The sequence below is a fragment of the Furipterus horrens genome, unplaced genomic scaffold (assembly GCF_987537825.1).
Source record: "Furipterus horrens unplaced genomic scaffold, mFurHor1.1.pri manual_scaffold_7, whole genome shotgun sequence".
NCBI classification, from domain to species: Eukaryota; Metazoa; Chordata; class Mammalia; order Chiroptera; family Furipteridae; genus Furipterus; species Furipterus horrens.
This window is the reverse complement of record NW_028327177.1, coordinates 88,117,643-88,143,958: the sequence shown is the minus strand read 5'-3', so window position 1 is coordinate 88,143,958 and position 26,316 is coordinate 88,117,643. Positions and strand designations below refer to the sequence as shown.

The following is a 26,316-nucleotide window of genomic DNA, read 5'->3' as shown; positions in this document are numbered from 1 at the left end:
AATGATGCAGTTTAAAGTTAAAGTAAATTAATCTTTCAAGTATTATGTGAAAATATTCAATCATTTCAGTGACTGTTAATAATCACTATAAAACAAATAAATTAAGTCTAAATTACTTCCTTCTTCTGTTTATTACTGAAACCACATGTATTTTCCATTATTAGTAAAATTAATAAATAATTAAGGCTCATGGTCATGAATCTGAGGTTTCCATGTTACAGACAAACAATATCTCATGTTTGTATTTCTAACAGTAATATAATTGAATTATAAAATGCCACCAAATAATAGTGATGTAAACAAGATAGAAGTTGTGTGTGTGTGTGTGTGTGTGTGTGTGTGTGTGTGTGTGTGTGTTTATACTTGAGTACATGTCCACTAAAGCTGGAGGAAAGTAGTACAGAGTGGGACTCAACTGCTTCTGGGTCCCAGTTACTTCTCTTTTGTTGTTCCACCATTTTCAAAATAAAACTTCTGCCTTTTGGTCCAAAAAGGCTGCAGCAATCAGGTCTCGTTTCCAGAAAGCAGGAAGGAGGGAGGGGAATGAAGGGAGGGGCCCCTCTTTAAATGACATGTCCCGGAAATCAGTCAGACATCTGTGCTTTCATCCATTGACCAGAACTTAGTCCAAAAATGCAATATCCAGCTACAAGACGGGGGCTGGGAAATGTCTTTATTATGTCTCCAGCTAAAAATTAAGCCCCTATTATTAGGAAGAAGAGTCGAATGGATGCTGTAAGGCAATCAAACTTTCTATCAGAGCTTAAGAATATAAAAAGATTAATACTTTCCCTTAAAGTAAGATATTACCTTTGGTCTTTGTAAGTATTTTCCCCTCTCACCCCTCAAATCTAGGCCCTGGCAAATATAAAAAAATATATAAAAACTGAATTGGGATTGCATAATCCAGAGCTAAATGTAGGCATTTTATACATAGGAGTGAATGTTATTGCTGTGCTCTTAAAATGTCTTTCATTGAACTTCTACCTCTGCTATCTAGGAAAGGAAGGGGAGCCACAATGTTATGGTTAGACCTCTTCTGATAAAGTTAACAAGCACTAGTGTCATCCATTAGCACAACTTTGGTTCATCAGGTTTAAAACACACCAGGATGGCAAAAAACAGAAGCCTTAAACTTGACAAAACTGTAATGAAAGGGGAAAAATCTTCTTTTTGAGAGCAAGAATTTAGGCTGATATGTGCGACCAAAGGAAAATCTCATTCATATTGATAACACCCCCTTTTGAGATAGTTGCCTGTTCTTATGGGTTATTTCAGATTTTTTTTTTTTGATGTTCAATTCATAGGAGGATTCCCCTATTCTTCTTGTCTTTTCTTTTTCACTGTACTAATGAGCAACACCCTATTCTCTAATGACTACTGTCAAAGCCAAGGACGCACAGCACCCAAGGTTGAAAGGAAATCAGAAATAATCTAAGAGTAAATACAGATTTAAGGAAGTCATAGGGATCCACAGTTACCATAGATTTTGAACTAATTTAAAAGACTAAAACTAGAGACTTAAAAATCTCAAGGGGTAGATTATTCAACATACCAATGCAAATGAAAAATGGATTCTTAGTATAAAATATAAACTGGAAGAAAGAGCTGAATGCTCTGTGTTTGTCTTATTGAATTATGTGACAAAGTCACAGGTTCAGTCTCAAACATACTTGTGATCAAACTCTGGCCAAGCTAATCACGGTTCTTGATTGAGAACAAGAGAAACTAATTCTGGTTAACTTAACAACAACAACAAAAAGAACTTATTTGAAAAATATTGAGTAGGCCTCAGGGTCTTCAGGAAGACAGAATGGGTTTGAAAAACAGGCATGAACCAAAGCTCAGCTACTGAGAAGAGAGCCAGATTTGGAAACAGTCATGGACACTCACCATCACAGACAGTATAGCTGTAACTCTGATACAGTTATTCCCAGTGGGTGTAGGATGCTATAACTATGGGTGGAATACATTCTAAATGGTTCCTGTTCCTTTGCTTCAATTGTTTCACACTTTTCATTTCAGAAAGAAATGTCCATCATATTGGTCAATCTAAGGTTAGATATTCAGGCCCTGTCAGAAATTTGGTCTTTTGGGATTCTGCTGTAGAATACTGGGCCCCATATCTCAAGACTCATTTCTGCTATTTTCCCCAAAAAGAAGTGTCCAGTGTCAAAAATGTAGCTGTTCATACAGAATCTGCAACTTGCCAGATGTGTGATCATAAGCAAGTTATGTAAACCTCCAGAGACTCAAATCCATTAACTCTAAAAAGGAGATAATTAATGCATATCTCCTACAATCATTTCAAGGATTAAATGAAGTTATATATTTAACTATTCCCACTCTGGTTGTCTGCTTAGTTTGTTTTTTGTTTTTGTTTTTTATTCTGTTTTTGGTAGTTGTGATTTTGGTGTCATTTTAATATTCATAGTTTTGGTCTTCTATTTTCTAAATAAATCCCTTTAGTATTTCATATAATAATGGCTTGGTGATGATGGGCTCCCTTTGCTTTGCTCTTCCAAAATGATAGCTTTGCTGGGTAGAGTAATCTAGGCTTTTCATCACTTTTAATACTTCTTGCCAGTCCCTTCTTGCCTGCAAAGTTTCTTTTGAGAAATCTGCTGACAGTCTTACGGGAACTCTTTTGTAGGTTACTCTCTACTTTTCTCTTGCTGCTTTTAAGATCCTCTCTTTATCTTGAAACTTTGACATTTTAATTATGATGTGTCTTCGTGTGGTCCTCTTTTTGTCCATCTTGTTTGGGACTCTCTGTGCTTCCTGGACTTCTATGTCTATTTCCTTCATCAAATTAGAGAAGTTTTCCTTCATTATTTCTTTCAAATTAGTTTTTAATTTCTTGTTCTTCCTCTTCTCCTTCTGGCATCCCTATAATTCAGATGTTGGCATGTTTAAAGTTGTCCCAGAGGTTCCTAAGCTTCTCATTTTTTCTCAATTCTTGTTCCCTCCTTCTGTAATGGACTGTTTATTTCTTCCTTATGTTCCAGTTCACAGATTTGAATCTTGGTTTCCTTCTCTTCACCACTGGTTTTGTGTGGGTTTTCCCTTGTTTCACTTAGCATAGCCTTCATTTCTTCCCTTATGCATTTGTTTTGCTTAATCTTGTCTGTCAAGTCTGTGAGCATCATTATCACAAGTGTTTTGAACTGTGCATCTGTTATGTTGGCTATCTCCTCATCAGTTCTCCCACTGGAACCTTGATCTGCACCCCCCCTTTTGGCCATACTTCTCTGTCTCCTCAACTTGACAGCTTTCTCTGTTTGCCTCTGTGTCTTAGGTAGAGCTGTTGCACTTGTTACATTGTAAGGGGTGGAGCCTTAGGTGTTCATCAGTGTGGGCGACCAGTTTCACCACATTGTGGCACTGTATGTGGGGGAGAGGTCTGAAAGGGAACAATGCTGCTTGCTCTGCAGTTGCTCCTTTTCCAGGCACTTCTCTCTCTTCGTGAACTAAACAAGCTGACTCTTTTGAGAGACCAGTAGTTTCTTTCTCCACCCCAACCCACACTGGTTTTTGCAGTCAGAGGCAACGTGACTCTATTTTCCCTGGTGCTGGAACTGTGAGCAACATGGTCTGCTCTGGAGCTGTGATTGCTTCCCAGGTTTCCCTCCTTACTTTTAAAATATATGACTGTGTTTTTATCCTCAGGTACAGCCCCTGTGCTGCTGCAGTCACTGCTATGCCACACCGCATCCTGTCCATCCTGGATCCGCCCCTCCTACCTGTCTGGCTGAGTATTTCTTCTTTATTTCTTCTTTTGTTGAACTTCCATGTAGTTCGATTTTCTGGATCCTTAGGGTTTTTTGTTTTGTTTTGATTTTTTAGTTTTTTTTTCTATTTTTTTTTATTAACAAGCAAAATAATAATAAAAAAACAACAACACAACAACAATCTTAAAGTTGGAACTGCAATAAGTCAGACTGTTACTGTAGCTCATAGGTGTGCCTGGGGTACATGCTCTCTTCTCACGAGGCAGGACCTCGGCACATAACTGTGTATTTAGGTATATACGTGACTAAGAAGAATCAGAGAGATGGAAACCACTGGAGAACAGAAAACATTAAATCTCTGATCAGGCAATCCCAAAGCGCTCTGCTCTTTTCCTCTTCTTTGCCTCTGTATCCTCTGTGGTTCCTGTTCCAGCTGAACTTGTGACAATTCCAAATAGCTCCTTCCTCTTTTTCAGTTTCTTATCATCTTCAGACATAGGCTTGGTGTCAGATGACTGACCTTTTGATGGAACTGAAGAAATTCCAAATCTAGCTGCCCGGGAAGCTTTCTTACTCTCCAGGCTCACAGGTACAATAAATTGTTGAGCTCTCTTCTGCATTCTCTCAGTCTGTGGTATTTCAGATGTAATTTTTACCACTTTCTTTTCTGCTGACACATCAACAGTTTTTTCAGGGGGTTCTTCCTCTTTGACAGGCAGTTCTATGGGCTTTGGTTCTTATTCCTCCGTTTCATCTCCCAGTACATCTTCTTCATTTGCCTGCTCTTCAGCATGCTCTTCAAGATAGGCCTGGAGCCTGTTGATGAGATCTTGTTTTATTCCCTTGGTCTCCAAACCACAAGCAAGACATTCCTGCTTTAGTTCAGCAAGCTTCGGCTTATGGAGCTCTACCGCCTCCGCAGCCATATTATTACCCCTCCACTCCACCTGATTTTTAGTTTTGAGGTAGTTGTAAATTCCTTCTTGGCTGTGAGGGAGATGCAATGTGTCTACCTATGCCTCCATCTTGGCCAGAAGTCTTGACCCTTTTTTTTCTAGTTTTTCCTCCTCTCTCACACATGCTGGAGGCCTACCAAGATAAGTCATATAAGCAGTTTACACCTATTTAAAAATATTTGGTAGCTCATCCCTCATTAAATATATGTCCAAGTTCACTGAGTTTTGAGGTTCACCATGATTTCGCCAAGTTAGCCCCATTTTACTTTGAATTTCTTGACGCACATCCTATATTCCAGCCACACTATATCACCCTGATTCTTTTAAAATGCCCTGCACTTCTCTACCTTTATGACTTTGCCTAAGTGAATCATATTTTCCACTTTTTGAAATTCCAGCATGTTTTAGGACACAGGCTAGATGTCACCCTTTCTGGGAGCTTTCACAAGCTATAAACCATCTTTCTTTGCCTCTTCACTCAACATTTCACTTTTTAGTTATTTATCCACATGTTTACATAGCATTGAAAAAATAAATAAATACCTACAAACATAAAATAACTCATATCAGAGATATGTTACTGATATTTTTGATATTCAGTTAATCTTTTATTTTAAAAAAGGTTTAAAAGATACTGGACTGATATCTTCTGACATCTTTTCCCCAATTCTCAAATGATATTTAAATGAGCTGCAAGCCCCAGAAAGTCTGCCTAAGCAATGGTTCAAATGCTTTATCTTGCACTAGACATATTAATCTTGCATAAACTAAATACACTGAATTCCTAAGTGAATAACAGATCAAACAGGGAAACATCGCAGTGATCACTGCCACACTTATCACCTTTTTCTGGAAGCAGACTAAAGAGAAGAAAGAACCTCCAGAAAATGAAACGCAATTCTACAAGATCAATTCAGAATGAATTCCATCTTAGATTGTTTTCAGTACTTTGGACTATAGTCAAGGATATACTGATGTTGTGAGACAGCATTTAAAAAATATATATGACAAAATAAGTAAAGAGAAAGATTGATTTCTCTTTTCTTGATGTCATTTTATGCTCAATATAGTGTTATTCCATTAGCATGTATCTCAGTATTTTCAAGGCCATTTGTTTAAAAATTTTTATTTGGAATGAACAAAAATACAGGAATCACAGCTCAGAAAGTTTTAGAAGTGACTTGCTTATCAAAAACTGCAATCCACAAGTTCAATACTTCTTTAATTATACAAGTTGGAGATAGAATCTATGTGACTGGAACTTATAAAATAAAATCACTTAATCTCCCTGTTAAAACAATAAGTTTCACTCTGTACATTTCCTTTATGGGTTTGTCTTGTGAAGATCATAGCAAGCTATCCATGTATCTGGTGGCAGGCACAATCTTTTATTGTTTTTTGTTTTTGTTTTTAACAGGAAATTTTAATATAGAGCCTCAAATATAAAGTGTAACTTTCGTCTTCAAATCATACCTTTCTGAGGGAGAATGCTCAGTAATGACAAAAAGGATTTGGGGAAATGCCTATATAGATTGGGTGTTTTCAATGATCAAGGAATATGGAGACAAGTCAGAAGAATATTAACTCTTATCTTAGGACTTTATATGTTGCTTTTCTACACAAATGTGGGTGAGAAGTATGACCAGGTTGGGAAAAGTCTAGCTTGCAAAAGATGTCATATATTTTTGTTGGCTAGAATTATGCAATCATAAGTAAAATGGTGTTCACAATACAAAGTTCCTACCCTGAACCTGGAAATATTTCCCCTTCAATCCATGAAGAAATAAATCTTCAGTAGAAAGACAAATAATAATGACATTTAAATGGAGATGAAGTGCTAGTTTTTTGACTTTTTAAAAGTTGGTTGCTCCTTATATTTTATACATTTGTATTTCAAAGATCCAAAAATGGAAATATTTAATACAAAAATATTGATTCAATCTTTTATTCTAGCATGAGCCAGTTAGGATGAGCCTTATTCAAAATAAACATAGATCTCAGCATAAAAATTGGGCTTCCCTTTCTTGGGGCATACTCAATTTTTACTAGATATAAGTCCCAATTATTTGAAGAAAAACTATAACCCTAATAAAATTAATCATCCTGATTTTAAGTTTTTCAAAGTTCATATACCCAAAATGTAAGCACCATTTTATATTATCATGTATAACAGTAATAGAGAAGTCAATGTTAGTTAATGAAATTAGAAGAAAAGATAAACATATAAGAAAAGAAGCAAAATGATTATTTTAATTTGAAATAATTCAGGATCAAGAAACACTAAAAATACTTTACAACTACTTAGAATGAAAAGCAAAAATATTTTAAAATTAATATGTTTTGTACGTGCCAACAAAAATATAAAATACTACAGAATCCTTCTCAATGCAATCATTGTAGACTAACTTTTAAAAAACTAGTTGAAGTAGAGAATCTTATTTTTCTATTTTTATTGTATTTTTTCCATTACCATTTATGCCCTTTATACCCTCTTCCACCTCTACCCACCTTCCTCGCCGCCCTGCAATCACAACACTGTTGTTCATGTCCACAAGTCCTTTTTCCTTTTTGTTCTATCCCTCCATCCCCCAACCACCCCCCACCCAGAGCTGTCACCCTGCTTTCTATCTATGAGTGTCTCTATTTTCCTTGTTAGTTCAGTTTGTGCTTTGGATTCCACATATGAATGAAACCCATTATTTGTCTTTCTCTGACTGGCTTATTTCACTTAGCATAATGTTCTCCAGATCTTTCCATAGTGTTGCAAAGAGTAAAATTTTCTTTTTTTTTTTATGGTCAAGTAGTATTCCATCATGTAAATACCCCAAATTTGTTTTATCCACTCATCTACTGATGGACACTTGGGGTGCTTCCATATCTTAGTGACTGTAAATAACACTGCAATGAACAGAGAGGTGCATGTATTCTTTCCTATTAGTGTTTTGGGTTGCTTCAGATATATTATCAGAAGTAGGATAGCTGGGTCAGAAGGAGATTCATTTTTAATTTTTTGAAGTATCTCCATACTGCTTTTCACAGTGGCTGCACCAATCCGCATAACCACCAACAGTCTAAAGGGTTCCCTTTTCTTCACATCCCCACAAGCACTTCTTTTTGTTGATTTATTGATCATAGCCATTCTGACAGGTGTGAGATGGTTTCTCAATGAGGTTTTCATTAGCATTTCTCTGATAATTAGTGATGTTGAGAATCTTTTCATATGTCTATTGGCCATCTGTATGTCCTTTTTGGAAAATGGTTTATTCAGGTCCTTTGCCCATTTTTTTAATGGTTTGTTTGTTTTTGGTGCTGAGTTTTGTAAGTACTTCATAAAATTTTTATATTAACCCATTATCAGATGTATTTGAATATGTTCTCCCATTAGGTGGGTTGTCTTATTTTGTTGATGTTTTCGTTTGCTGTGCAAAACCATTTTAGTTTGATGTAGTCTAATTTGTTTTTATTTTTTCTTTTGTCTTCCTTGCCTGGCAATATATATCTGATAAAAAATTGCTATGAATAATGCCCAAGATTTTGTTGCTTATCTTTTCTTCTAAGATTTGTATGGTTTCAGGTCTAACATTTAAGTCTTTGAACCATTTTTAATTTATTCTTGTGTGTAATGTAAGAATGCCCTGTAGTTTCATTTTCTGCATGTATCTGTCCAATTTTCCCAGAACTATTTATTGAATAAACTTTTTTTAGCTGATTGTATGTGCTTGCTTCCTGTCAAATATTGACTATAAAGGTGTGGGTTTATTTTTGGGCTCCCTATTCTGTTCCATTGATCTATGTTCCTGTTTTTATGCCAGTACCATGCTGTTTTGATTACTATGGCCTTATAGTATAGTTTGATATTAGGTAATGTGACTCCTCCAACTTGTTCTTCTTTCTCAGGATCGCTGTTGCTATGTGGGGCCTTTTGTGGTTCCATATAAATTTTTAAAATCTGACAGGAGACTTCTGGCCAAGATGGAGTCCTAGACTGACAAGCTCCATCTCCCTCCACAACTAAGAAGGAATACAACTACCACAAAACCAGCAATAACCAGAAGTTCCAGAAAATAAATAGAAGTCCAACATATGAAGTTATAAAGAAGTGGTGCTCATCCGGACAGGTAGGAGAGGCGAAACTGGGGAGGATAGGTCAAGCTGAGCTGTCTGTGGCAGCAGCAGCGATGGAAGCAGGACAGCAGTAAGCATAGACACCCGTATTTAAGGGGAGGCAAGAAGCGCCTGGGGAGCACCCCCAGCTGCAGACCAGACCCATCAGCTTGTGATTCCAAAGCCGGGGAAGGCAGACCTCCATTGCCTTGGACTGTGAGGTCCGGTGGGGGTGGGGATGGAGAAGGAAGCTCCCGGCCAGGACTCCACCCCCTATAGCGTAGGAGGTGTGACAGCCTTGCCCAGGAAGCAAAGGTAAACACAAAACTGTTCAAGATGGCACAGATCCTGATAGAGATCCCACTGACACAGCTGACCAGACAGCAAATTTCTAATCTAACGAAGCAGCAGATAGGAAATCTTTCTGAGGCACAGTTCAGAGCTTTGGTTATAAAAGCACTTACAGACCTAACAGCAGATCTTAAACAAGACAGGGAAGGAATGAAGGCTACTCCTGCTGAAATGAACAAAAACACATACAAACCTAGTGGTGAGGGCAAGAAAACCAGGGATCAAATCAACATTTCAGAACATAAGGAAGGAACAAACAGTCAATCAGTATAAAACAGGGAACAAGAAGTGAGGAAAATGAGGAGAGGCTCAGAAACTTATTGGACAGCTATAGCGGGCCAATATCCGAATCATAGGGTTGCCAAAAGGTGAAGAAGAACTAGAAATGGAAAAATTATGTGAAAAAATAATGAAGCAGAACTTCCCTAACTTGGGGAAGGAAATAGACTTACAGGTCTAGGAAGCACAGAGAGTTACAAAACAACTGGACCCAGGGAGAACCACACCAAGACACATTATAATCAAAATGTCAAAAATTAAGGATAAAGAGAGAATCTTAAAAGCAGCCAGAGAGAAGAAGAGAATTACATACAAAGGGGTCCCAATAAGACTCTCAGCTGATTTCTCGAAAGAAACTGCGGGCAAGAAGGAACTGGCAAGAAATATTCAAAGTAATGAAAAGCAAAAACCTACAATCACAATTATTTTATCCAGCAAAGCTGTCATTCAGAATAGAAGAGAAGAGAAAGTGCTTTCAGGACAAAGTAAAACTGAAGGAGTTCATCAGATCCAAACCACTGTTATATGAAATGTTAAAGGGACTTGTTTAGGAGAAAGAGGATCAAAACTATGAACCATAAAATGAAAACTGTATCACAACAACCAACAACAGAAGCTAGGGAACTGAAACAAAGACAAACTAAGTAGGCAACGAGAATGTGAACAGAATTATAGGTATGGAGAACATACTGGAGGAGATCATCAGGGAGGGGGAAGGAGAAAAGGGAGGGAGATGGTACAGGAATTATGAAGCATAGTAGGAGGAAGTGGAGTAGATAGATGTTGAGAAGAACTATATGCACAACCAATGAGCATGGACTCAGCGTGGGGGACAACTGGAGGGACAGATGTCACTGGGTGGAAGGGAACAAAAGGAAAAGAAACTGGGACAACTGTGACATCATAATCAATAAAGCATATTAAAAAAATTTTTTAAATTCTTGTTCTAGTTCTCTGAAATATTTCATTGGAATCTTGATAAGAATTGCATTGAATCTATATACTGCTTTGGGTAGTTTGGACATTTTAATGATGTTAATTCTTCCTATCCATGAACACAATAGGTGCTTCCACTTATTTGTATCTTCTTCAATTTCTTTCTTCAGTGCCTTACAGTTTTCTGAGTATGAGTCTTTTATATCCTTAGTTAGGTTTAGTCCTAGGTATTTTTTTTCTTTTTGTAGCAATTGTGAATGGGGTTGTTTTATTTATTTCCCTTTCTGTTTGTTCATTATTGGCATATAAAAATGCAACTGATTTCTGGATATTAATTTTGTATCCTGCTACTTTGCTGAATTCATTGATCAGTTCTGTAGTTTCTTAGTGGAATCTTTGGGGTTCTCTATGTACAGAATGTCTTCTAAAAAAACATGACAGTTTACTTCTTCCTTTCCAATTTGGATGCCTTTTATTTTTTCTTCTTGTCTTATTGCTGTGGCTAGGACTTCCATTACTATGCTAAATAAGAGAGGTGAAAACAGACATCCCTGTCTTCTTCCCCATCCTAAGGAGAACTTTTATAGTTTTTTTCCCATTGAGTATGATGCTGGCAATGTGTTTGTCATATATGGCTTTTACTATGTTTATGTATGTTTCCTCTATTGCCACTTTGCTGAGAGTTTTTATCATAAATGGTTGTGGGATCTTATCAAATGCTTTTTCTGCATCTATTGATATGATCATGTGGTTTTAATCCTTTGTTTTTTTTTATGTGGTGAGTTGCATTTATTGATTTGTGAATGTTGTAGCAACCCTGTATTCCTGGAATAAATTCCACTTGATCATGGTGTAAGATCTTTTTGATGCATTTCTGTATTCAGTTTCCTAATACTTTGTTAAAGATTTTAGTTTCTATGTTCATCAGAGATATTGGCCTATATATTTTTTCTTTGTAATATTTTTATCTGGTTTTGGAATTAGGATAATGCTGGCCTCATAACATGAGTTTGGGAGTCTTCCCTCCTCTTGAATTTTATGAAATAGTTTGAGGAGAGCTGTTAGTTCTTCTCAGAATGATGGGTAAAATTCATCTGTGAAGCCATCCAGTCCAGGCATCCAGTCCAAGTTTTTTGTTTGTTTGTTTGTTTTTTCTTCTCTGCTTGAGTGTTCTTTTCTATTTTGTCTTCTAAAACACTAATTCTATCGTGTACTTCATCTCACCTTCTGATTAATCCTTCCCGTGTATTATTTATCTCAGATATTGCATTCTTTATTTCTGACTGGTCCTTTTTAATGGTTTCTCTGTCTTTTTTCATGCTGTTGAGTATCCATATAATAATTACTTTAAACTCTTTATCTGATAAATTGCCTCCATTTCATCTAATTATACTTCTGGGGAACTCTCTTGTTCTTTTATTTGGGGTCTATTTCTTTGTCTTCCAATTTTGGCTGCTTTTTGTGTTTTCAGCCTTAGTTATTAAACTAATCATTTGCTAAGCTGATCTGTTGTTAAACTAATCTAGCTGTAATCTGCAGCCCAGCTTAAGCTCCACATGGCGTGGTAGAGTAATTCCTGCCAATGGGGCCATTGTTTCCCCTCAGCCTGGTGCCACTTGGTGGGGTCTGCTCTTCCTGAGAAAGATGGCCTCTGCATTATAGGGAATGACTCAGCATAGTGATTCTGGTGGCTGTTCCTTCAGTTCTTTCCCCAGAGCCACAAACTCCAGACTCTCCTCAAGCATCTCTAGTATACTCTGCCCTCCCTCTGCTGGAGGTCAGAGTTAAGTGTCTGCAAATGAAATTTTGTGTATTGGCCCTTTAAGAGGCTCTCTGCATCTCCAGTCATCTCCCCCTAGCAGACAGAAATCCTGCTGCGTTTCACAGTTGGATGTATCTGGGTTCCTTTCCGGCTCTGGTGCTGTAGGCTGGGGAGCCCAGCTGATGCTTACTCCCCACACTTCTCAAGTGGACCCCCATGGCCGCTGAAGTATCCCTATGGAACTGAAATTGCCACCCATGGGATCCCAGCCAGCCCTTTCACACCTCCTTTGCACTCCCTCCAATCTTGTGATGAAGTGATCTCTTCTGTCTGTCCTTGGTTATAAGGCTTCTCTCCAGCTAGTGTTCAGTTGGTTGTTCAGGATGATATTCTACAATTTAGTTGTAATTCCAGATTGGTCCTGGGAGGAAGTTAGTGTAGCTTCTACTTACTCCTCTGCCATCTTCAAAAACCTCTACCATAATTGTTTTATCCACTCATCTACTGATGGACACTGGGACTAGAGGTACTTATATTCTTTCAAATTAGTGGTGTGGGTTTCTTCAGATAAATTCCTAAAAGTAGATCTTAACACATAAGGTAATAAATATCTAATTTTACTTAAAATTTATAATTTTTTTATTTGTTGATTTTTTTAATGTAGGGTTACAACCTTGTCTTTATGTACAGATTCACTGACTGAAGTTCTACAACCTCAGTAACACATATATGGTCTATAATTTTCCATTTTAACTTTGTTAAAGAGGAGTAAAAAATTTAGAAATTGTGAAGCAATCTTACCAAAGAATTTTCATATTTTTATGACTTTTATACCAAAATTTTACTGCAGTTTTGCCCAACTACAAAATAAGACATTTTTAAGATGTAATTGAATCTTCTCAAAGCAATTAATTTTTAAAATAGGAACACAATTTTTGCTTTCACAATCATATCTTAATACGGTTGGCAGCCGTCCGTCTCGAGAGATGATGGTGTAGCTTCTTAAGAGTCTATCTGCACCGCCGAGAATGGTTGTGCAGTCCGACTCGGGAGTGACACGGTATCTGTCTCCTCCCGTGTTGAATCGACATCTTGCGATGACGCTGGAGTGTCCTCTCCAGTGAAGCTGAAGCTACAGAGCCTGGGCAGGGTGATATGGAGGGTCTGCTGTTGCCCATGCAGCAGACCCCCCCTCTCTTCGCAGCTGAAGGATCCAAGGGAAAGACGGAGTCAATACAGCTTGGCTTCAGGTGCGCCGCAGGAGTTGCTGGTGTTGACTACAACGTCAAACCGCCTTAGGGACTCAGGCTCCGGATTTTCTGTCGGGGTTTACTCCCTTAGCCTTTCCCCTGAAGAGGTATGCCGCAAGGCACTGGAGGTTTTTTGGAATCAGAGTTTTCCTTCTCTGATGTGCCCTGACTGGAAGATCGAACCAGCGACACTTAGCTCGCAGGCCGACGCTCAATCCACTGAGCCAAACCAGCCAGGGAGACATATCTTAATAAGTTATATAATATTTAATTAAATTATGAAATTACAATAACTGATGAAACTAACTTAAGTAGCTTTGGGAAGCACACTTAACACTTGATGAGCATATACCTCAGCTGATGTGGGGATAAGTGCCCAGGTGTGTTAGAGAATGACTGGCCAATTAGCCCTGAGCACCTGTGCTCTGCAAAGAGCATGTTGAGTTTGGTTAATGTTAATGCAGGGAATCAGTTAAGGGCACTCATATAATAAATGTTATAGTTTACATCGAAATAAATTTAACAATAAATATTTAGGGTATATATGTTGAAAATTACAAAAACAAATTGAGACAAATAAAAACATTTGAATTAATGCAGAGATATTCTTAGTTGTTAGGATTAATCATAAATGTCATAAAGATATCAACTTTCCCTATATTAATCTATAGACACAATGGAATTTCTATCAAAATCCAAATGGTCTTTAATTTAAAACTGACAGAATCATTATGAAATGCTATCTCAAAAAATAAAAAAATGTAAGCTGAGTCAGGGATATTCTGAAGAAAGGTAATTAAGAAAAACTTCTCTCTTAAAATATTCTAAAGCTTATCGTAAAGTACAGTAAGAAATCATAACGCAGGGTAACAATTTTTAACATAATTCCTGTTGAGTTTGATTTTTCAGCTGTTTCGACTTAAATAGGCATGCTGATTTCAAAACCACAGTTAGTTTTCTTCTATCATGTCAAGTTTTTTCTGTACAGCTTATCTTAATGTGACCACTCTAGGCTAGATTGTACCTGGATTGAGGGAAGCACTAGTGCTCTCTTATTGCCTGAGAGCAAATCACCCTCGAGTGGGGAGGGGTGGAGTACAACCCTGGAGAGCAGCAACAGGTTCATACTTATCTAGGCTATTTAGTTACACATGAGACGTGTGGTGAGAGGTTGTGTGCTGCTCTATATAGTGAATCGTATTCCGAAGTGTAGTCTGAGTTCTTGTCTGGATACAAGGAGTTAGCAGAATTTATTTTTTTATTTACATACATACTTATTTCCTTTCCTTCAGCTCATGTCTGCCTCTGCTATTTCTTGTCATAAGTGCCTAAACAACCCTGATTCATTTTGTTATATCTGTGGCAGTCTCACCATTCCCAGTCAAAGGACAAACATCAGCGCATTTGTCAGGCAAGCCTATTTTGCACATTTTAAAGTAAAACTTGGTGATCAAGATAAGTCTTGGGCCCCTCACAAGGTGTGCAAGCAGTGTGTTGAGAGTTTACAAATGTGGACAAAGGGAACATGTGATAAATTGCCATTTGGTATACCTATGGTTTGGCGAGAGCCCAGAGATCATTCAAGTGACTGTTACTTTTGTACAGTGAAAAACGTCAGGAGAGAAGAAGAAAAATACATGTAAAATAGAGTATCCTAGTCTACCATCAGCTATACTCCCAGTGCCTCATTCAGCTGAAATCCCAGTGCCAGTTTGCATTGAACTACCATCTTTCAAAAAACAGGAGTATGGTGAAGAACTAAGTGACAGCAACGATGAAGATTTTGAAATTGAAGATAACTCAGTTCATAAGGGATTTGATCAGCACGAGTTGAATGATTTGGCATGAGATTTGGGACTATCCAAAAAGGCTTCAGAACTCCTAGAATTAAGACTGCATGAGAAAAATTTCCTTGAAAAAGAAGCGAAGGTCTCCTACTTTCGATCAAGAGAAAGTACATTTTTGCAATACTTTTGGAGTGACAGTGACTTTGTGTATTGCCATAACATATATGGTTTAATGGAGGAATTGAGAATTCCAATCTATAAAGCAAGAGAATGGCGACTGTTCATCGATAGCTCAAAGTGGAGCTTGAAGTATGTCCTCCTCCACAATGGCAATTTATTTGGTGCAGTACCAATTGCCCATTCAGTTTGTTTTTGTGAAGAATTTGAAGACATAAAGAGTCACTGATCTGTTGCCATATCACAAGCACAATTGGATCACCTGTGTTGACCTTAAAATGGTCGGCTTCCTCCCTGGTCAGCAACGTGGATACACCAAGTATCCCTATTTTCTGTGTATGTGGGACAGCAGAGCTCATGAGAAGCATTGGGTGGAGTCGAATTGGCTTCCAAGATATGACCTCAAACCTGGTGATCCAAACATTCTACATGAGCCACTTGTTGACAGAAAGAACATTATATTCCCACCTCTGCAAATAAAACTGGGTCTCACAAAGCAATTTGTTAAAGCCTTGCCAGCCGAAGGAGACTGCTTCAAGTATCTCATTTTGGCATTTCCTAGCCTGTTGTTTGAAAAGACAAAATACCTTAATATGTACGTTTGGTAGCAGAACTTTACTACTTGTATACAATTTGACTTACAGTAACAATATGTAGCCTTTATATGAATAAAAAACTCTAAATAAACAGTATATTCTGGTAATTTTTCCTTTATTTTCCTTTGTAGGTACATTTTGTATGATTTGGGGGACAAAGGGAGTGTATCCTGTACCTTAAAAAGTTGACATGATAGAGAAAAAACTGCAGTCATTTTTGGATTCAGATGCCAATAGTCAAAAATAAGTGTTAGATCTAACTAAACGAAAACTGTGTTCCCCAGTGTAATAGTTTTGGGAGAGTAAGGGATAGTTATATTAATGGCTTCTACCCAGAATTCAAAAATAAAACCAAATATTAATAAGATTTTAGCATATTTGATAAGAAGACATTTAACATGATTAGAGAGAAAATAATTATTTAATCTATGATGAAACAACTGGCTAGTTGTTGAAAAGAAAAGTAAGTTGCTTTCATACTGCATTCATTGCACCATTATATATTTCAGATGAATCAAAAATATAAAGGTAAAAATGAAACCATAAAAGTAGAAGAAAGATGTATGAACAGTTTTATAATTTTGGGGTGCAAAAGGTATTTCATTGCATGAAACCCAGAAGCCAGAAAGGGAGAAAGTAGATAGATTTCACTACATAAAAAATTTTTTTTCAGGTAAACATAAATAGGCCAACAACATAACAAATAAACAGAAAAAAAAGGTCCAAAAACAAATGACAGAATATAAATTGTACACATACGACCAAATGTTAATACTATTAGTATAGAAACTGCACTTAAAAGCAAATGCTACCCAAAGCAATTTATAGATTCAATGCAATCCCTATTAAAATACCAATGACATTTTTCACAGACCTAGAAAAATACTTCAAAAATTTATATGGAACCAAAAAAGAGCCCAAATAGCCACAGCAATTTTGAGGAAGAAGAACACAGTAGGAGGAATCGCAATACCTGATATCGAATTATACTACAAGGCCACGGTAATCAAAACAGTCTGGTACTGGCATAAGAAGAGACATATAGATCAGTGGAACAGAATAGAGCCCAGAAATAAACCCAGGTCTAAATGGTCAACTAATATTTGACAAAGGGGGAAGGAACATCAAAAGGAGTGAGAAGAGCCTCTTCAACAAATGGTGTTGGGAGAACTGGACAGGGATATGCAAAAAAATGAAACTAGACCACCAACTTACACCATACACCAGAATAAACTCAAGTTGGATCAAAGACTTAAATGTAAGCCGTGGCACAGTAGAAGTCCTAGAGGAAAAAATAGGCAGGAAAATTTCAAATATCCCACGTAGCAACATTTTCACTGATATATCTCCTAAAGCAAGGGAAGTAAAGGAAAGAATAAACAAGTGGGACTACATCAAACTAAAAAGTTTCTGCTCAGCTAAAGAAAACATCAGCAAGATGAAAAGGAAACCAACCATATGGGAAAATATATTTACTAATGATATCTCAGGCAAGGGATTGATCTCCAAAATATATAAAGAACTCATACAACTCAACACCAAGAAGACAGACAACCCAATTAAAAAATGGGCAAAGGACCTGAACAAACACTTCTCCGAAGAGGACATACAGAGGGTCCATAGACATATGAAAGAATGCTCAACATCACTAGCCATCAGAGAGATGCAAATAAAAACCACAGTGAGATACCACCTCACACCAGTCAGAATGGCCATCATCAACAAATCAACAAGCAACGTGTGCTGGAGAGGATGCGGAGAAATGGGAACCCTGGTGCATTGCTGGTGGGAATGCAGGCTGGTGCAGTCACTATGGAAAACAGTGTGGAATTTCCTCAAAAAACTAAAAATGGAACTGCCTTTTGAACCAGCAATTCCATTGCTAGGATTATATCCGAAAAATCCTGAAACACCAATTCAAAAGAATCTATGCACCTGTATGTTCATAGGAGCACTATTTACAATAGCCAAGTGCTGGAAACAACCTAAGTGCCCATCTGTAGATGAGTGGATCAAAAAACTGTGGTACATTTACACAATAGAAGACTATGTAGCAGAAAGAAAGAAGGAGCTTCCACCATTTGCAATAACATGGATGGAACTAGAGAGAATTATGCTTAGCGAAATAAGCTAGGCAACGAAAGAAAAATACCTTATGCTGTCACCTATTACAGGAAACTAATGAACAACACGAACAAATGAGCAAAATTGAACCAGAGGTATGTAAACAAGGAATAGACTAACAGTAACAAGGGGGGAGGCAGGAGGGAGAGATGAGGGTAAGAAGGCAAAGGGTCTAGTCAAAGAACATGTATAAATAACCCACAGATATGGAGGAAAAAAAAAGCAAATAATAGAAAAAATGGATGGGAAGTAACAGGAAATTTGTAAACGAAGAACTCCAAAGAGGCAATAAACATGTAAAAAGGAGGAAATGCAATAAAAAATTTTAACGTAATCTAACAAGTTGGCAAAGTTCAAAAAAAATGATGTCTAGAATTAACATATGGAACCAGACAGTATCATGCTCTACTAGTGGGCATGTAATTATCGTTAGATGGAAATGGTAACAAAATTCTAAATGAACATACTCTTTATACTTAATGACATATACATTTATAGATGTGCACTACGATATGACACAAAGATGCTCATTATAGAATACATACAGTGGTAAGAAACAGAAATCAGCAGACAACTATTAATTACACTGCATCCAAACACTGGATTGTTACAGCTATTTAGAAGGCTTGTATTTTTAAATATTTAGTGACATAAAAAAAATTTCTTTTTGTGCATAAAAATAGGTTGTAAAACAATATATATAGCATTATTACTTACACACATATAAAAGTATATGTAATATTGATATCTATATATATTCATAAATATAATATAAATATATTTTATGCATAGAGCAAATATCTTTGAGTGGTGGGATTTAGATATTACTTTTAATTCTGCAATAGTTTCTATGTTTCCATATTACTTGGTTTTTCTGTAATAAACATGTTTTATATTGTTTACAGAAAAATATTTTTAAAATATTGTGAAAAAACAGTGAGAAAAAGTATTTCATTGCATTCACTTTATCCTTTTAGTTATAATAAAAGATAACCTTGTGCTAAAACATGATTTAGATATAATCAACAAACTTTCTTGGCCAAATTATAGACTTAGAAAGAAATAATTCTGTTTTTGCTCCTAATATGGTAAATACGATTTTATTTCTACTTATGTCTGAATTTGAATATGCTAAATAAATTATGTAGTTAAGTTTCTGAATTTCTATTCTGAAGAGCATGAAATAGACTAATTTTTAATATAAGTAAAGAAAAATCTACTACATTTTTAGAAGTCCAGATGAAAGTTGAAGTCCAGATGAAAGTTGAACTCCAGGTCTGGCTTAATTGTTGTGGCTCAATACTGTCACAAGAAACTCAAATAATTTCCAAATTTAATTACATTACTATGTTCAACCTCAATTACAGCCAAAATTGGGTCTCCTCATGGTTCTAAGATGGCTGCCATGCTTCCTTAGTATGTCCATCAGGAAAGAGAGAGTAAAACTTTTTTCTCAAGCATGAAGTACAAGTCCTTCACTTCAGTCTGATTGAATCAACTTAGGTCGCATGGTTGCCCAAGAGCCAACTGTATTTTCAATACAGTGCCATGTGATGATTGGCTTGAACTAATGTCCATCTATTTCTGAGATTGGGGATGGGGAAAAATTACTTAAAAAACTATAATTCTATTTGGGATTGGGGTGTGACTAACAGGTAGGTAACCAATACTATCCACTAAAAGGACATACAGGTTTTTGTATTTTTGTTTTTAATGTACAGGATAAACTGGAAGTTTCATTAGAATCATCTCAATTAGATGGACATATTGAGTAAATTTACTGTGTAATTTTGGGGACTATTCACATCACTTGAATGATATGTGTTGCTTATTTAAATCTGAGGTCATGGAACAAGTATAAATTTTCATCTAATTTAACATAAATGTCTTATCTTGCTGTGGTCCCCAAATAGATGGCATTTCAAATAGGCAGGTAAATTTATTTTAAGTCAAACTTTAAAAAATGAATGCATTCTCACCCTGGCTGTTGTAGCTCAGTGGATTGAGCATTGGCCTGCGAACCAAGTGTCACTGGTTCGATTCCCAGTCAGGGCACATAATTAGGTTGCACGTCAGGTCCCCAGTTGGGGGTGCAAGTGAGAGGCAACCACACAGTCATGTTTCTCTCCCTCTCTTTCTCCTTTCTCCTCTCTCTAAAAATAAATAAATAAATTTTTTAAAAATGAATGCATTCTCTAAATATCTTTGTTGCTCTTATACTTGTAGAAAATCTCTGTTAAATCCTAGGAGTAAATTATTTTTGTTTCTGAAACCATAACTCAATAGCAAAGATAATATTGAGTAATAGGTTGTGCTGAAAACAGAAGAATATGTCAACAGACAGTGATTAGAGAAAGCATTATATAAAAGCATTTGAATGAGTACTCAAAACAGAAATGCACAAAGTTCTTACTGTGAACAGAGAAGGACATGTTCTAGATCATAAATCCCCCTAAATTTTGGCATAAAAAATATATAATGTTGAATTTGGTTCTCTTTTCCAATACTTCTTTTCTAACACTTTCATTTATTTCCAGGTCACAAGGAAGTAAACATTTAATTTGGCATATAAACTTACATTGGAGCAGACCTACACTTTTTTAATGAAAAACAATGGTTTGTTTTCCGCATACAGGCAAATGGCAGTGAGAACAAGTGACTACATTATGCCTCTCTAAGAGCTCAACACAGCTTTCCGACTCAAATTTTAATTGAATATTGACAAAAAGACAGCTTTTGAGCTCTCAGCACATAGAAATGGAGAGAAAAATATGAAAAGTTCTTTGGACTAAATGACAGATTCACAATGGTTTAGAATTGCTGCTTTCTGGGGAGAGTGTGGAAGGTAATTCTGATTAATTAAAACAAGTACAAATCTTAACCAGTGTCTAAAATGCTGAATCATAATGCACAACAGTACACAGGCTCCCTGTGGAAAGTAGATAGTAGAAAGAAATCCTTTTCTTTTCTCCATTGCCAAGCAAACAGGAAGGCTGACAAATTATATGGGGTCATTGTCAAAGCTCAGAAGAAGTTGTTTCTAATCTGGCAATGCAAAAATGCTGAAGCAAAGCATGTCCTCTGCAAATAAGATATTTTGTTTGTGTTAACAATATTCTTTGGAAATTTTGAAGCCTCCAAGTGCCTTATGAGAGAACATATCAAGAAAAGGTCAAAACCAATCACCACCCCCACCCACCCAATTTGACAATCACCCAGATGGTTGCATTATCTTTGATAGGTCCTATGGCTCAGTTTGGTGGTATTTCCACTGGGGCTACTCAAGGGGTGCAGGTCATTTTCAAAAGCTGCTGACTGCCTAAATAAAGGACAACTGAATCTAGGAGCAGTCAATGTTTACCACTATCTGGTTCCAAACCACCTTTCTAATACTATGCTTTGTATGTGCTCTTTGTTTTTGCTTTCTGTGGTCTCTGTGTCTTTGCTCATGCTGTCCCTAGAGTACCTATTCTCCTGCCTCCTGTGTTCAAACACAACCTATTCTTCAGCTGCAATGAAACCTCTTCTAGGAAGTGGGCTGTGGACCTCTGGTAATTCATGTGGTGTTCTAAAGCCTTAAAGATGGTGTAACACTGACTCAGAAATACCTGAATCTTAAGTTAAAGTCACTTAGCTTCTCAGGAAAGTGACACACAGAGATAGCAATGACAAATGGAAAATAAAATCCCTCTTTATTATAAAAACTTTGGGAGACTGGACTGGAGCATGTAACCTTTCTCTACCTGAGTGTCCATATCCAAATCTTACCATCTCTATTAACAGATGGAAGATAGAAAAGATGATAGTATTTAAGGATGCGCAACAACAGAGAGACTATTGGGAATCGTATGCTTCCCTTTTCATGTAAGTGACTCTGATCACTAATAAATGGGATCCAATAACTTTTCTCAAACTTTATTACTAAGATCAAAATTTTTCTACCTGAGGAGTGAGGATGGGAAGTGAGGATAAAAGTACTCAATCCCCTGGATGTTTATGTAAACCTAGGCCAGTTTTTAGGATGAATTCATATTGTGGTAGGGACGAGTACAAGATTTTCTTCTAGTCTGGTTAGGCACGCCTTAAAATTTTCTTTTCAGATTTCTTACCTATACCACAAACCAGGCTCTCTCCTCTGTCCTCCTGTGATCTTGATATAAACCTGGTTTTACTGTGGGGCTTATTCCCTTTAGGGCCCAGATTAAGCTCAATCTGAATCATCAGGTCAGCTGGAAACTGAAATGGAGTCACATGTACCATTTATGAAATTATACCATGTATAGTTTTATGATCTTTGTCCAAGAGACATTATGTTCTCCACAATGTTATGCAAGAGTGTTTTGCACCTGCACAGGAAGATATCAGAACATTGATCGTGAAATTAAATATAATTTAGAGGGCAGACACCTTGATTTGCATTTTTAAGATTTGTAAGGAGAAACACTCATACCTCACCCATTATGACAAACACATAAAAATTACTCTAATAAACCAAAAACAAGAATCAACAATTGTTCTAATGAAATGCTTTTGAACTAGGAATTCAAGACTTTTATATAGATGCATTAATTTTCTGAGATTTTTCACAAATTTCCCCACAAAACTATGAAGACCATGCTGGACAAAACATTCAAGCATAACTCATGATCTTTTTTCATAATGCGGAGAAATTTACGATCCTTCTTACTCTCCCTTTTCTATACTCTCCACACATTTCACGTAGATCAATCTCCAAACACTACACTGGTCATGTCACCACTCTACCATGAATTCTTCAGTGGTTCTTTATTGCCTACAAGATAAAGTCCTCCACCCTTTTCACCCATCCTCTTTACTCTGGTGTTGAGGGCATCCACATCATGAACTGACCTCTATTCTCATTTATCTGCAATATTGGAACATTATACAATTGTATTTGTTCAAAGGTCCTCAAACTTGCTTTGTGTGATCTCATCTCTGAATACTTGAAAGTATCTTTATTTTCCTCAAAATATATTGCATCCCCATTCTTTAATCTTCTCGGCCAGTTTGAGGCTTAATTCAAATGCCACTTCTTCCATCAAGCCTGGTTAAAAGCTTAAGTAACAGAGGCATGGTGGCAAGAGACATAAAACTTTCCAGGGCCCTAAAAAAGTCCAAAATCTATTCCTACCTTTCACAACAGCATGGATGGAACTGGAGAATATTTTGCTAAGTGAAATAAGCCAGTTGGTGAAAGACAAATATGATATGACCTCACCTGTAAGAGGAACCTAATAAACAAATAAAATAATAGAACCAGAGTCATGGAAACAAGGAACAGATGGACAGCAACCAGAGGGGAGGGTGGAGGGGGATTAGGGTGGAAAGAAAGGGAAGGGACTAGTCAAGGGACATGTATGAATAACCCATGGACATGAACAACAGTGTGGGGAATGACTGTGGGAGCTGGGGGTGGGCTGGGTGGAGGAGGGCAAAGGGGGAAAAATTGGGACAACTGTAATAGAATAACAGTAACATATTCAATAAAAAATAAAATGTATCATCTCCCAAATGAAAAACTAAAATTGGAAAATTGAAAATACTAAATGTCTAATTAAATGATTTCCAAATGAATGTCATCTTCACTAATTTTTAAATTTAGTACTCATAATATCACTTCCATTGAAAGCAAATGGTGATAATTTTTGACAATTTGCAAGGATTCCTATGACTATATTAGGATTCCTGAAAAATCATAGTCATGTATTAATCAAGTTATGTAGACAAATAGTTTCTAAAGAAAATAAAATCTTTCCAATTCTTTCATAATAAAAAAATAGAGGATGTGAGATGTGAGGTACATTTTAATATGTTTGCTGTGAACTGAGGTGTATCTTCTGAAAGTGCGAGTCACTATGACCTTCAAAAGTCGGCAATGGTCTGGCCATACTTAGTGTGAATCTGAGCCTGACTGCACAGGAGGGAGCCCTACATGCATTCTGGGAGCTCAAGGGGGAAGTTTTATAGTTCTGTCCAGCCAGTGGGGCTTCTCTGGATCTCACTCACTTTTGCTTGTCACGAAACACAAATTTAGTGTTCATGGCCTACCTACTCAAAAAGGTTGTTTTAAAGAAAAATTGAGGTCGACTTAGTGAATGTACTAAAAATGATGAGGAATATTCATTACTGTTCTTTAAGCAATTGTGAATTCAACAATCATGAATTAATGCATCAACTATTTTTTGAGCACCTATTAGGTGTATATGCTATCTACCAGGCACCAGAGAATGCTAAGTGAAATCACCTCTGTAGAGTCAGGAGAAAGAAGCAGATATACAATGAAGGAAGGTATACTCAATGCTCTATGCAGTAAATATGGCACGTGGTTAAGAGTGCAAGCTAGAATCAGACTGCCTGGGTCCCAACCCAGCTTTACCACTTACTAAATGTATGACCAACTCAAGTTTAACTTCTTTGCCTCTTATTTTTTTGTTTCTTTCTTTGTTTGTCTTTATATGTAGGGTGAGATGATTAGTAATCTATCTTATAGAATTAACGTAAGGATTAAATGAGGTAAGACATAAATTTATAGAACAGTAACTATAGGAGTACTCATTATTTACTCCTCTTATTTATAATGACTGAATGCCATTATAAGAGGATGATGGAAGGCAAGGTATGAAGGGCTTTTCAAGTGGGAGAAACAGCATGTGCAAAGACACCGACGTACTAAAGAGTATGCAACAGTGCAGGGCCATTAAGTGGTTTAATGAGCTAAAGCAGAAGGTGTGTGCAGAATTGCAGGAGTTGAGGCTGAATTGTGAGGTAGGATACAGTTATGCTTTACAAATGAGTTTAGAGTTTATCCTGTGTAAGTAATAAAAAGCTACATAAGAATTATGAGCAGGGAAATGTCGTGATTGGATTTTTGCTTCTGAATGGTCACTCTGGAAGCTAGATGGAATGTGAGCAATAGAGAAGGCAGAGAGAACAGTTAGAAAGTTATTACAAAAGTCTGTGTAAGCAATTATAAGGACCCAAAGCAGTGCACCAGTGATGAAGATGAAGAAGAGAAGAAAGAGATGAAATTTTCTCAGTAGGAACATCAACAGGACGTGTGTACCCTTTGGTGATGAGGAAGCAACAGTAGAGATTTGAAGTTGAGTTTTGCACTTCTGTCTTGGGTAAATAGTATCACAACCATAAAACAATAATTTTGTTTTCACTGAGTTAAAAAGTTGAGGGGGCAAGAGTCTTGGTAAGAAATCATATTTTTGAGTGGTCTGAGGACATCATAGGGGAGTTGTCATAGAGATCTATGCTCTTCCTAGTCTATAGACCTTTTCCATCTGTGAACTGATTTTTATCTGTCTTCACCAAGATAAACTTCTAGTACTGGAAATTACTTCAACTTCATCACTAAGCTGTTCAATTCAACTGACAATTTTTTGTAGCAAGACTTTCTTGAAGAAAGCAGTGAGTTGGTTTGCATTTGAATGCAAGTTCCTTATCCCCTGTAGATTCATAACAAAGTGCTCTCTGACTTGGACCAGTCTGAGATCACACCTTCAGCAGCACTGATGTAAATTACTAAATGTATGGGTTTGAGGTCTCATAAGAGGCCTATGCTGGCTATAGTAATTTGAGAATAGAAGTGTAGAAATGTTAGTACCTACAGCCATTATTTAGTGATGAGGTTGCTGAGAGATGGTATAGAAATAAAAAGAGGGCTGTATTGGTTTGCTAGGGCTCTTGTAACAAAGTGCCACAAATCAGATAATTTTAATAATAGCAATTTAGTTTCTTACAGTTCTGGGGCCTAGAAATTCAAGATCAAGGTGTAGGCAGAGTTGGCTCCTTCTGAGGGCTGTAAAGAAGAATATATTCCATACCTCTCCCCTAGCTCCTGGTGGTTCCCTGGCAATCTTTGGTGTCCCTTGCTTGTGGAAGCATCAACCCAAAGGTTGCCTTCCTTTTTACATAGCGTTCTCCCTGTGTGCATCTCAATGTCCAAATTTCCCTATTCAATAAGGACACCAGTCATAATGGATTAGGGTCCACCCTAACAATCTCTTCTTTAACTAATTACACCTGCAAAGAATGTATTCCCATATAAGTTTACATTCTGTAGTACTGGGGGTTAAGACAGACATATGGATTTGTGGGGGGGGGGGGGGGGACACAAACAATCTATAACAAGAGCCAATGATGGAGACCTGAAGAACACCAATATTTAAGATTTAGATACTCATCATGCCATGCATTACAGTTTAAGGTATGTTCTAAGTTGGTGCATTTCAAC

General features: G+C 36.9%; 1 protein-coding gene and 1 pseudogene across 8 annotated transcripts in view; both read right to left on the bottom strand.

Annotated features, from left to right (window-relative positions):
- The window catches only part of CADPS (calcium dependent secretion activator), a 527,617-nt gene that overhangs the window by 487,239 nt on the left and 14,062 nt on the right, over positions 1-26,316 (bottom strand). The gene's annotated exons all lie outside the window — the stretch shown is intronic.
- LOC150004759 (SAP domain-containing ribonucleoprotein pseudogene) lies at positions 3,964-4,672 on the bottom strand (annotated as a pseudogene).